The 13,410-nt window shown below is 43.4% G+C and overlaps 1 protein-coding gene across 8 annotated transcripts in view; it reads left to right on the forward strand.

Moving 5' to 3' along the window:
- The window catches only part of AGPAT3 (1-acylglycerol-3-phosphate O-acyltransferase 3), an 86,202-nt gene that overhangs the window by 14,975 nt on the left and 57,817 nt on the right, over positions 1-13,410 (forward strand). The window contains exons 1-2 of one of the 8 annotated variants that reach the window (XM_039729300.1): positions 2,093-2,310; positions 12,973-13,046. The exons of 3 other annotated variants lie outside the window; for them this stretch is intronic. The gene's annotated coding sequence lies outside the window, so the exon portion shown is untranslated. Of the gene's footprint in view, positions 1-2,092; positions 2,311-2,381; positions 2,401-12,972; positions 13,047-13,410 lie in introns of those variants that run through there. 4 more of the 8 variants (XM_039729294.1, XM_039729302.1, XM_039729295.1 and 1 more) reach the window with 4 other exon arrangements.

The raw sequence follows: 13,410 nt of genomic DNA on the forward strand, positions 1-13,410 counted from the left end.
AGAAACCCAGATCTCTTCCATAAACGTTGGTTAGAAGTTCAAGGAGTGACTTTTCTCTGCGCTTTAACCTAGAAGCATTATCCTCAAACCTCAGCCATCTTTTCATTTTCCTTCCTCCCTGTGTGTGTTCAAAGCCAAATGCTTTAAGTTCCAATATGCAAATACACCCATAGGTCAGTGCATTAATTCAGTTTGAGATTATTTGACTGTCTTGAAGATGTGATTTCATGGCTGTAGGACTTGAAATCCACTCTGAAATGAAGGTCTCTGAGTAATCTGTAATAAAGGGACATTGCAAAAATGCAGGTGCATAGGAGTAGGAGTACTCTGCCTTGAAAGATAGATACTTATGGAACTGCAAGTGCTGTAAGCCTTGGTATTGTCATTATTGTTGTGATCAAGTTTTTTATTATGCATTAAACAGTTTATAGGCAGCTGAGCAATGCCTATAAAGTGTCTGCTTGCTGTCTCCCCTGTTTCTGGCCCCCAGTGTTATTCCCATTTCAGTGAAATAAAATTCCTCTGCTATGATCAAGGCAGAAGGAATAAGGTAGTGATTGGTATGGTGAGATTCCCCCCACCCCCCCTACTTTCCCATTGTCTTTTAACACACTGCTTCCAAATTAAACACTGTGTGATAGCTGTGATGGTCTGAAGAAACAAAATAAAACAATTCCAGGGATTAGCAGCTTTGGAAAAATATTTGTCCTGTGAAGAGAGAAGTCATTCCCTAGCAAAAATGACTTGCACCTTTCTGCTTTCCAATCCTCTGTTATCCAGAGGATAACACTGATAAATGTTTAAGTCCTTTTGATTTCAGGATTCCTGAATGAAGTTACTTTTTATTTTTAATTTTATTACCATTCCTAAAGAGTGACTTGGACTTACAGAGGGGGCTGTTGTTGCAAACTGCCTTAGAGCAAAAAATATGACAACCATCCTGAGCTGTGGAAAGAAAGATGAGTGTAGATAGCAGGAGAAACTGGGTTAAGGTTCAAGGAGTCTCTGAATATTGTTGTTCTTTTTGTCTGAAAAGACCTCTCAGATGTTAAGGCAGTGTGGGTTACTTGGTCACTGAGACTCTGGTTTTGTTATGACTCCTCTTAGATCTATATAGATTCAGTTGTTTTGTATTTTGAGTAAGTATCTCCTATTTTTGAATACCCTTCTGGGAGGCAAGGCATAGAAGGGAAGGGGAGAAGTTTTGGGAGGGGGGACAGTTTACATATAGATTCCTTTTCTCTTAGTTTTGTCCCTATATCCAAGAGAAAAACAGGAGCCAAGTTAGCTGTTTTTAACAATCAATTGCTAAGCAGAGCTTTAAACCTAGAAATTAGTAACTAGAAACCTTCCCTGTAGATCAGTAACTCATGCCCATCTCTAGTGACCAGCATTTAAAATGATGGTCACTAGAGAGCTGGGCACAAGTTAAAATCCAGGTTATTGCACTGCTGAAAGTAAACATTTCTTTCCTTTGAAGTGCATCAAATGCTCATTGCAGTAGTGGTTGATGTGCCTGATTTCAGAAGGCATTCTGCTTATTTTTACCTAATTTTCTTTGTCTAAAGTACAGCCACTACTTTGAATATGGGTCAAAATATATTCTGCTTGCCAGTATGTACATTGAAAAAGTCTCACAGCAGTGTGTTATAGAATTGTAATGGGTAAGTAATATGTAGTTCGTGCTTTCTAAAGATTTCAAATGATGTTTGGGGGTTGTAATGAAATGCTGCTTTGTGGTGTGACAAATCACTGGCAGCAGAGCTGGTAAAGTTTGGATTTAGGTCAGGAAGGAGGTGACAGCAGAGCCTGCAGCGCTGTGGTCAGGGCAGGACACAGGGTTGAAAAGCCAATTCTGGCTCTTGGCAAAATGCACTCATGAGGAATCATAACCCCTCCTTGTGACCGTAAAAAAAAAAAACCCATCAGAGGTCCAGAGGGCAGCTGTGTGTTTGCTTTACCTGTGCCCTTTACCCTGGTTGTGTGCCTTTTCCAAGGGGTATTTATATTTTAAGCAACATGAGATTGCAGCAGGGCCGGTGAAGGACGTGAGGGGTGGTTTGAGGTGTGGTCAGAGCACGCTGGCTGCTCTCCCTGAGCCTGCCCTGCCACACAGGGCCCTCCCAGCACGGCCTCCCTCATCTTCTGACCTGCAGCTGGACACATCTGGAGGTGGCAGGGTGGGCAAACACACCTGGCCAGCCTTGTACTGGGGATACAGTGGGGAAAGACCCCTTGGAGAAAGATCCCTGGATTTAGGAGAGGGCATGAACGTGGAGCTGGCCATCCCTCTGGGGCACTGAAGCTAAGGTGAGCTGTGTGAGCAGAAGGTGTTGCTGAAGCCAGGAATTCTGGCTGTGCCTGAATTCCTCTCTCCTGGAGCAGCTTTCCCTGCAGTGGGTAAGCCAGGGGTGGTTCCTGTGGATCTCTGCCATGTTTTGTTCTGACTCCCCTTATATAGGTCTGTATAATTTAATATTTTGAGTCATGCAGGTCTTTGGTGGGAAGAGTGGGGCAGCCTCGTTTCTCAGCTTGCTGGATGTGGTTTGGGATTTGATATTTCATGGTGATGGTTGTGCTGGAGGGCAAAGTGAAGTTGGGAACTTGTTAAAGAAAAGCTGTAATCACAGAATCGTGGAATGTCCAGTGGTTGGAAGGGATCTTAAAGATGGTCTTGTTCCAAACCCTCCTGCCATGGGCAGGGACACCTGGAGCCAGCTTGTTCCAAGCACCACCCAGCCTGGCTTTGAACACTTCCAGGGCATCCACAACCTTCCTGGGCAACCTGTTCCAGTGTCTGACCACCCTCACAGGAATGAATTTCTGCCTAATATCTAACTTAAATTTCTCTTCTTTCAGTTTGTACGGGTTACTCCTTGTCCTGTCACTGCAATTCCCTTACATGTCACCTCTGGAGTGAATATGTGGTCTTAAGCTATTTACCACTGAATGTGCTATACTTGGGATGCTCTGTCAGCATGGAATTCTGTTTTCCATGTGCCAGTAGATATTTTAACCTTTAGTTACTAATACTGTTTTATGGATTCCACATTCCTGAAACAGCAATTACTTTTTAAATTTCTCATCCACTTAGGAAAAGTTGTCTTTACTCATGTATTTCTGTTCGCTCTGAGAATAACAAGGAAACATCTTTTGCTTCCTATATGGAAATAAATGAATGTGATGGATATAGAGAGGCACTTGACTTCTTTTTAATTTCTTTGTGTAGGAAGTGGCTGTACTGTTCCATTTTAGCCTCTTGTGGCACCTGGAAAATAAGAATCAGGGAAAGCCTAACCCTGTACTCAGGCTGACAAGGAGGTGTGAAAACAGACTACTGATATGTGGATGCAGTTGAGTCTTTTTGGTGGAGCTTGAAGGCAGTCAGTCTTACTGCAGGACCCAGATCTGTCAAATTTAAATGACAAGGAGAAATCTGTTATTTTGGAATTTGATTGTTCATTTATCTTTTTTTTTTTTTTCCATTGCCTTTCTTTGTGTTTAGAAATTTTATACAGAGAAAGGGGAAAAAAAACCCCAACTTGCTTATTTGGGTAGTGTTAGTTTCCTATGGTCAAATGTTGTGATTTCTTTTCTTTTTTCTCTTTGATTTTAAAACTTTAAAATCCATGCTGTGAAATGAATCTGGAAAACAGTAGGTAGATTAAAAAGGAATACACTTTACCACAAATAATGGAGCTCCCAAGAGCAGAGAGACTGGAAGCACAGGAAGAGAAGGCACACACAAGAAGGAATAAATCTCTTTGACTGCGCTGCTGAATGCTCAAAAGTCTTTCTGCATGTGGTGTGAGTAAATTGCCAGCTGTCTGTAGTGCTCAGGAATAATTATTCCCTTCTCCTTGAGTCACTCTGGAGTTGTTCAAGTCTATCTGTACATGAGCAGGGCTTTTTCTGTTTCTTCTGATGCCTCCAGACTGAATGCTGCTTGGCATAACCCCCTGCACTGTGAGGCTCACTAAGCTGATCCAGGGTAGTATTGCATGAGTTGTAAAGAGATTCTAGGATTGATGGGAGGCAAAACATGTTTTTGTTTTATATCTCTGCATATTGCAAGGGTTTTTGTCTTTTGCCGTTTTTTTTTTGTTTGTTTTGTTTTCCTCAGTGGATGAAACATATAGGTGGAAGTAAAAGAGGATGTAGTAAAGCTGCCTGGTTTTACTTCCCTTAGACTTTCAGCAGACTTATTTTCCCCAAGTTAGTTTTTGCCTATGGCTTTTTGTGTGCATATGATGCTGTGTGCATTTTCTGCCTAAGACAGGGCTCAGCTGCCATTAGCTTTTATGCAGTGTTTATCCACTTGGAAGTTTCTGTTGTGTGTTTTGCTGGGTGTGATTTTTAGAGTAAAGAGAGGAGTAGACTTGGATCTTGGTGAGGGAATTCATCCCTTCCAGCACCCCTTGGAAGCTGCCATCCTGTGCCTGGCAGAGGTGAGAGGAGCCTGCTGTGCTGCCCTAAATAAACTTTCTTGCTGTGTTCAGGGAGGCTGATTGGTTTCATTGATAGAGCTGTAAACGAGACAAACCAGGCTGCTTTGAAGCCTCTGTGCCTAATGAATCAGTCAGGATGTTTTGATCTGTCCTGCACAGCTTTCCACCTGAGCTGCTCTTGACTATAAAGACCTGAACTTACACCATGATGTGGCAAACCCTTTTAATTTGGTTGTTGTTACTGGATCCTGTAGCTGTTGCTTAAAGAAGGCAGTAGAAAGAGCCTGGCTGGGCAGTCCCTTGCTTTTGTGTCCCTGTTCCTGGTGTCCCCTTTCCCTCTGCATAGATCACAATGCCTGCACACATCTGATCCCCCCCAGAGCTGCTGTCCAGGTAAAGTTTCGCTGCTTTCCCTTGTCATGGAGCTTAAAAAAAGTAAATGAACAACAGCTGCATTGATCAGGGCAGCGTGGAGAGGAATCAAGTGAGTTTAAAAGAGCATCTGCTCCAACATTTTGCTTGGAACAGGGGATTTGTCACCCAGAAGAGTCAGGGTGAATATGTAGCATTTTTCTGGCTTATTGTCATGTGGGATTGTGTACTGACTGCTCAGCTCAACACTGGTCAGTGTGTTGCATGGCCAGATGGACCCAGGCTCCCTGTCTCTGGTGTGCTTGGAAAAGTCGTCTTTGAAATACTCAGTGATCTGAGAGAAAAAGCAAATAAATTTGTCATATTTTCCCTCATGGCCCCTGCTTGCCCTGCAGAACTGTTTCCTGCACAGAATTGTTTTATCTTATTCCATTTATTTTCTCCCACACATCTTCTACTAAAAGAAATCCACTTATTGCATACATACTTTTAGTTTATCTTTTTAGGCTGCTTTTACTCATTCTTCCTCATTATCAGTATGGTTTCTTTGTTTCCTTCTGTATCTCTTTCTGTACTTTCTCTTATTTTCTTTTCCTTCCCGTTTTTCATTCCCTGATCCATTTGCAGAGCCCCCCCTTTGCTTCTCAATTCACAAGCCAAAATTAGAGGGTGTAGGAATTATCCCAGGTATGAACCCACATCTCATAAATCTGTGTGCAAACTGTAATTTCTCTCCAAGGGAAGCTTCCAAACTCGATTTAAAAATTTTTTGGTTACAAAGACTATCCTGGTCCTTGGGAATTTGTTCCAGGGGATGCTGGTCTTTGCTGAAGTATGTGGCTTGTGACCTCTTTGATTTTTAGTTTCATCCAGCATCTTTGTTCACTCCCATTGCTTCTCCTGCCTCTCTGATGGAGTTGTCTTTATCTGCTCTTCCTCCCCTCACTCAAGATCTGTCCCAAAACCTCATGGGCATGTTTTCCTCTTCACCATTTCTCCAGGACCTAATTTTTATGCCTTTTGGATAGTTACTGACTGGTTTGAAAGCCATTGAGTGAATACTAGAAGACTGTTATTATGGTTCTACTCTTCAGGCTGACTTTGGAGGAAACAATCATCTCAAGTCCTGAGTCTCACCAGGCTCAGGAATTTGCTGTGCTTGTAGAGCCCTCCCTAAGTTTTCAGTGGCTCAGCATTTAGAATTTTTTTTTAAAATCTGCTGCTTTGCTTTTCCAGGTCCCTGTCAAGACTTTTTTTGGGGAAAATAGACCTTTTGGTCATACGGAAAAAAACTCATTAAAAAACCAGCAGGACTCCTTCACTGGACTCTGTATTTTTACAGTCCTGATAGGCAGTGCCACAGTTGTATTTGTATTACAACAGTGTGGCCCTGTTTGCTTTAAGCCCTATGTTTTTCAGGACTGGAAAGAAGTCCTTGGGGCTGTTGGTTTCTCAGTTCATGAAGGCAGAGCTGGAAGATATTTAAGGAGAGTAAGTGGATTTTTACCACCTTTCAGTCAGACCAAGGCTTTTCTGTGGAAAACTGGTGCTTGCCTTGGAAAGGTCAAATATGTGTTCAAATAACAGCGTGCAGGAACAGAAAACCCTTTCAGAGCAGGTGTCCAGAGATGCAATAGAAGTTATCTGCTTGTCTCTTATTATACCTGTCACCAGAGAAATCTGGTGAATGAGTCCCCAGTTTCCAGCAGGAGAAATAAGTTACAGTGAACAATAAGAGACCCATGGGGAGTGCCCAAGGCATCATCTTTCACACAGACTGAAAGCTCTTTTCTTCTGTGCAGGAAAAGAACAAATAAGGAAAACGTTACTCTGCTACTGATGGGACACATGTGAGGCATTAGGAAAAATTAAAAGGTCGAGTTACTTGCAGTTCTCTGAAGTTAGATCCTTATCTCTGTGCTGAGAGAATTGAGAGAAGGGTTTTTTTTTTTACTTCCAAGGAAAAAGGAGAGGACCAGTCAGTCTGGCACAGGAATATAAACCCACTTCTGTTCCTCAAAGTATAAAAATTGCTTGGTGGAACAGATTGAGTTGTGTGAAGAACCCTTGGAGCACGTGTACATTTGCAGTTGTAATTTTCTGTTACTTGCTTCACAGAATCATCAATAGCATCATGGAATGGGAGGGGTTGGAAGGGGACCTTGAAGATCATCTCATTCCTACACCCCTGCCATGAGCAGGGACACCTTCCACTAGACCAGGTTGCTCAGGACTCCATCCAAGCTGGCCTTGAACACTTCCAGGGATGGTTTTGGCCTTTGCCTGGAGAGGAGGAAATTGAACTGCTGATTCTGCATCCCTTACCTGTAGAAGCCTCTCCTGAAGATGTTTTTGCCTATGGAAGTGAGCATGTATAGGGTATAGAGGCCCTACCTGGTGCTTCATACTCTTGTTTTATTCTGAGGATTTTTAAGCATTTTATAAAATAATTTTATAGAAAAGACTTGAAGTTCATTTTGCATTTAACTCTATGAAAGGTTAGTGAGTGATGTTAACAGTACAGACTTAAGGCCAGTGGACCTCAAGGTGCTACAAAAACTATACTCAAACTTGTACAGGTTTCATGAAATACAGATGTGGGCATGTGACAAGCTCATCACTTTTGGGAGCACACAACTGCAGTCCTTCTAAGGACAGAATCATGGATATATGTTTCCCTTGATATTTGCCATGTGTTGCAGAATATTTTCTGTCTTGTTATTACTTGCATGTGCAGTACCAAGAGCCTTGGGTTTTGCTGTGCCAGCACTTTGGAGTTGGAACGCCTGTGAATTTCCTAAAGGAATGTGCTTGTTCCTTTCATGCTGGAGGATGTGCTCGGCTGGGGATGAGGATTTTGGCCAAGAACACTGCACCAAAATGTTCCCCACACGATGGGCTGCTTCTGCATCAAATTCAGCAGCTGTTTCCTTGTATTGCTGTCTTCTGCAGTGCTGTCCTCTGCCAGTTCTCCCTTTTCTCCCTAAGGAGAATGCACACTGGAGAGCTGATTCATCAGCCCAGTGAAGAGCTGTGCTCAAATTAGTCCTTTCCCCAGGCTTCAGAGTATTGTCCAGACATGAACAGGAATGGATGGCACTAGGTATGAGTGTACAGCTCTGGTAAGGATTTATCCTGTGTGTTTCTGAGGGTCCTGTTATCCCATTTGGAAGTAGAACTGTTTCTGTCCCCTTTTGCAGGCAGCTGCCAGATCTGCTTAGTTTGTTCCCTACACTGACCATTTTTATTCCTTTTATCCCTGTCTCCCCAGATTGGCTGTTCTCTGTTGTCCAACCCCTGTAAGAGAAGTGAACTACCTGATAAAGAGATATATTTATTTTGTTCTGCAGCTGGTTCTTCTCTAATTGGGGAGCCAACACTGAGGATTTACATCTAGGTGCCAATAGAGTGAGTGCATGAGAGATCTGCTTTCTCTCAGATTTCAGTGGCTCAGTGCTTCTGGCTGGAGAGTAGGCTAGCATCTATTATATATAGAGCAGGAGCAGAGAAAGCAAAGAACAACAGATTACTGAAAAATTCTTTCAGTCTCTAATGTATTCATAAAGATTTGGGATTTCCCATACACACTTGAGTTAAAATATTGCTCCTCATGTCGGGATGAGCCTGGATGTAAGGAAACCTTCCCTCTCTCCTTTGTTATCTCCTTTCTGTAGGTTCTGGATGAGTATCCAGAATGGTGGAGACAGGGAAGCTCAGGGTAGGAGACATCTTCAGAGCATGTCTGAAGCAGTGGGAGTGGGTGATGCTTCATGGCAAGCTGTGGAAGGGAAATGTTTGGAGAGCAGTGGTTCAATGAAGCACTTGGTGGTGGTACTTGCTGCAGTGCTCTGGCTGCTCTGGGACACAAGAAGACAACTCTGTAAAAAAAAAAAACAAACAAGAGAAAGTCAAGAAAATGATTGTAAGGATTGGCCCCTTGTCATCCACCCTGCTTAGACTCTATTAGGTTACCCCCTAACTTGTTTTTGGCCAAATTTGGCCTTCTGGCCTCTCTTGTAGCAGCACTGGTCAAGCTTAAGAGCAGAACTTGGAGTAGCAGTGGCTGCATTGCCTGGCAGGGTGCGTGCCAAAGTGGAGTCCTGCCCTTGCCTGGAGCTCTTCATGTGCCTTGTGAATCAGCACAGAGTCCACTGAAGAAGAAAAAGACTACAGCAATCTGCCCTGAGCCCATGGCATTCATATCCTGAGAGGCTGCTTAATACTGGCTCTGTGTGTGATAACCTCTGGGTGTTTGAATGTCGTGCTTGGAGGAGGAAGGGGGGAAAATACACCCATGTGAAATGTTCAGACTCAGGATATTGCTCAAACTGGAAATCAAAGGACTATGTGGTGTGCTTTTCTGTCGTTATCAGTAGTTCAAACAGACTTGCTAATCCCTGGTTTTTTCCTAGTAGCTGTGGCGATTATAACCATAGTGAGAAAGGTACATATTGTAAGGAAGATTAAAAAAATTAAATTTACCTCTCTATCTGATGCAAAAGTTTATAAAGACAAACAAACCCCCAAGAACAGAACTGTACTGCAGTATGGCACATAATTCTCACAATGCTTTTTAGCAGAAGTCTTCTCTTCTCCTCAGTGCCAATGCTGGGCTTTGGCTGGGATTTTGGAGCTGTTCTCTGGGGATTTTTCTCCACACAGGAGAGGATCCCTTTGCCAGTGGAGCTGAGTGGCTGTGTCTGCTTTGATCCCATGTGCAGTGCAGTATGAGCAGGCCAGGAGAGCAGATTTGTTTCACTTGCTTTGTCCTGTTCATGTTCTTTACATTTGAGGTATCCTAGTCCCTTGACTGTCCTTCCTGTGCATGTGCTGCAGAGCTCTCTGGAGGAAACCTGTCCCCTGGATCTCTGTTCCTTGGACTGTTGCTCCAGGAAGTGTCAAATTATCCTCTTCCCCACTTCACAGGGATGAAGCTAGAGTGTCATTTCCCTGACAGTGGTGTCTGTGTAAGCCCCTTGTGGGAACAAACTTTATTTCTCTTCCTGCTCCCTTGAGTGACCTATGGAACTGGCTGCCTGAATCCTCACTTGGTTTCTGAGATGAGGGTGGTGTCAGGGGCTGGGTGTTTTTCACCATCAGCTCTCCAGAAGCTCACCCAAAAGACCAGGCTCTCACCTTTCTGCACATCCTGGTGTTTGAGGAAGACAGAAAAGGAGCTTTCTCTCAACTTTTGCAGCTGCTTTTTCTCTGGCCCCATGAAGAAGCTCAATCCAGCTGGATGCCATTCCTGTCAATGTGTGAAATGATAAGGAGCAGGCACAGGGTTTTGCTGTGAGAAGAGGCACAGTCCAAGCCTTCTTCCACCCTGTGGTGTCCTTGAATAGAATTTCAGCAGCTCAGGCCTTGCTCAAGAGTGACTGTCACCTGTAAAGTCTTGTGAGCCTCAGTCCTTAGGAGTTGTAAGCTGATGTGGGGTAGGTGTAGTTATGGTCAAGGTTCCCAAGGATGTCTTCCAGACCCTTTTACCATGTAATGGAAGTTTTCAACAAGGTAACCTGGTTCTTTTCCTTCTGTGGATCTCCAGGCAGCGTGAGCAGTATTGACTCCAGCCTGGTGCCTTGACCAGGACCACTGTCAAATAAACACTGGGGACAGTTCTTTGCTATTCCTGCTGACTGCAGGCCATGGAAAGGTATTTCCAGGCCAGGACCTCGTGCCTTGCCTGATGGAGGTGGCACCTTCTGCCGGGTTCTGCCTGCACAAAAGACTGGATGCAAATATCTGCAGTGGACACTGAGGAGGTCATTTCAGCCTCACACATCTGCTCCAAAAAGTTGGAGTCCCCAGCGTGGGTCTCATCTTGTTATAAGACTCTTGTCACAGGGGAAAACCATTGTGATGAGTATCTTGGAATGGGCATAGTGGAACAGGGGAACAAAACTTTGTGCCATGACTTATTAGTGCTTGAGCACTGATGAATAAAAAGCAAGAGATGGATCCTGAATCTGCTTAACCCACCCTCCCCATTTGTTCATGCCTGTGTGTGCACATGTGTGTGTACACTCACCTTTTGTCCCTTTTGATTATCCTATACAGCATTTTTGCTGGGCCTCCAACCCTTTGGATCTTCTTCATTTCCAGGTTTGTGCCTGCTGTCCCCTTCCTTGAGGAGACCTCGAGGGGAGCGGGCTTCAGGGCATTGAGACCCCTCACTTGGAGGGGTGTCTGTGCTTTGCTGGGCTGGGGAAGGGAAGGCAAATTTAGCAAAACCTCTGTTAGCTGTTGGCATCTCAAGGGAAGGAGCTGCTGAGGGAAGGCAGTGGTGCCTAGAGTTTTTAGGACTAGCATAACCAGTCCCATATCCCAAGCGTGCCTATGGGGGATTTAGGCCAGGCTTATTTGGAAGGCAGTATAAACCAATAGACCGTGCTTCTGTGCTCATCTTTGTCTTGGGAAAGGACATTTTGAAGCAGAATGATACCAAATGAAGCTGAAAATAGTGGTGGTGTTCAGCAATGATGAGGAAGATGACAGAAGGCAGGGCAAATACTGAGGAAAGAACACACAAGAGGCTGGAGGAGCCTCAGCGGAAGGCAAAGCAGATCACAAAGGATTGGGAGCTGCAGAAATGATGGTTAACATCAAATATAAAAGTGCATTACTTATAAAAGTGCAAAGGGAGCTACTCTGTTTAGTTGCTGCCTTTGATGCTGGCTGTGTCTGGGATTGGATGTGTTCTTGCTGGACTTCCCTTGTTGCTTTCCCCACCTTCTCATAGCAGAGGCAGGTGCCAGAGGTCATGTTGCAGTCTTAATTCCTCTGAAAAGTTATTTTTGTCCCTTGTGTGCTCATGGCTGGTCCAGGGAGTGACCCCCTCAGTTTTTTGTGTCCTTGGCAGCTTTGTGTTTGTGGCCTGTGTGGAGGAACCAGCTGGGACCTGGGGGATGTCTGCTCAGAGGAGCTCATCAGGGAGCTGAGCAGGACGTGTGAGCAGCTCTAATTACAGTGGGTTATACCTGGCTGTGTGCTGCCTTTCAGGGCACAGGTTGTATGTGGTCAGTTTGACACCCAAATACTAAAAAAAATCCACACAACAGCTAAGTTTGGGCATTAAATAATAGGGGAAAATGAAGCTTGCAAAGAGGCAAACCCCGTTTCATTCACAGTGCAGGTTTCTGAACAAACTTCTCTTGAGTGCTTATTCTGGAATTTAATCCATTCTGAAAAAGGGATTATTTAATTCACAAAAGATAGACAAACTGCCTCAGAATTGTCATGTGAACTAAATGGCATTTAATCTAGGAAATAAGAATAAATCAGATGTGCTCCTTCTGCCGCAGATGAACTTTCCTTAAGCAAAACTAACTTCATTTTCCTTAGTGTGTTTTGACAGAACTTTCCTTAAGCAAAACTAACTTCATTTTCCTTAGTGTGTTTTGTTGTTTGTTTTTAATAATCAGAGAGGATAAAAAGCATCTGATTTCCCACTAAGGTTTTGCATGCTTCTACTTTCTTGCTTTGGGGTACTTTACAGTGATAAAGAAACTTTTTTTTTAATTAGTAGAGGAGGAGAAACAGTGAGAGAATTGCCTTTTTTGGTGAATTTTATGTTGCTATGACAAGAGGATCCTTGAATTCAAACTAGATATTTTCTTGTCTTCAGTTTTCTGCAGAAGACTAAAATGAAATCACGGTTGCATGGGAAACATTTTAACCAGCAGGGAAAATATTTCACAACAAGACAGAGTTAGGTGGGTTTGCTCAGTTAAAAGCTTTCAGAAGAGCTTGTTTTTAAATTAACCTGGAGTCGTTCTGGCTTCCACAGTGCAACAGTTACGTAGTGCAAGGTCTTTGTAGACAAATATACAAAGGTCAGTCTGAGATTGAGGTAATTAGGGCATGTATGTTTTTAACTTCCAAAGTGTATTACTCTTTTGAAGATCCAAACTTTTACCTTGTGGAAAATCTGTGACTTGGGTCATTTGCACTGCATGAAGGTTGTAATAACCTGCCACTGACCAAACCTATTTATCTGATTCCAGTGTGTGTGCTGAGCATGGTTTCATACTCTGGAGTCCCCCAGCCATCTGTTGTTTACCCTGGGATCAGAGAGCTGTCCATGTGTAGGTAGTGCCAGTTGGTAAAATACTTAAAGGGCATGGCTGAGTGATGGGACATGTCTGTCTTATAGGTAGGGAGCACCTGGAAGGAAAACAGAGTTCTTCAAGGTCAGAGGAGAGAGAGATTTCAAGCTAACACACAGAGGTATGTATTGTCTTTCCCCACCCCATCCCAAGTCCTGCTGTTCCAATGGGTGTGTTGAGAGATCTGGCATAATGCAAAAATCTAAAATACCCGTGGCTAGATAACAGCTGTCTTTTTCTAGAGCAGCAAATTAAAATACTGTTAGCTTCAAAATGCAAGTTTTCTTCCTAGTTTTGTTAATATAAGACCCTGTCTTAAACTATTTTCTTCTTTTACTGAAAGTTTACTGCAACTAGCAGAAGCTTCCTTGACACAGTTTTGCTTTTCCTGTTCACTTGATATATCACTTCCCACACAAATAAGCCACACCACACCTTTGATTAACTGTACCTTGTCCTTGAAAAGAAATCTTCAGCTAATTTGC

The sequence above is a fragment of the Passer montanus genome, unplaced genomic scaffold (genome assembly GCF_014805655.1).
Source record: "Passer montanus isolate IOZ18808 unplaced genomic scaffold, ASM1480565v1 scaffold69, whole genome shotgun sequence".
Classification (NCBI taxonomy): domain Eukaryota; kingdom Metazoa; phylum Chordata; class Aves; order Passeriformes; family Passeridae; genus Passer; species Passer montanus.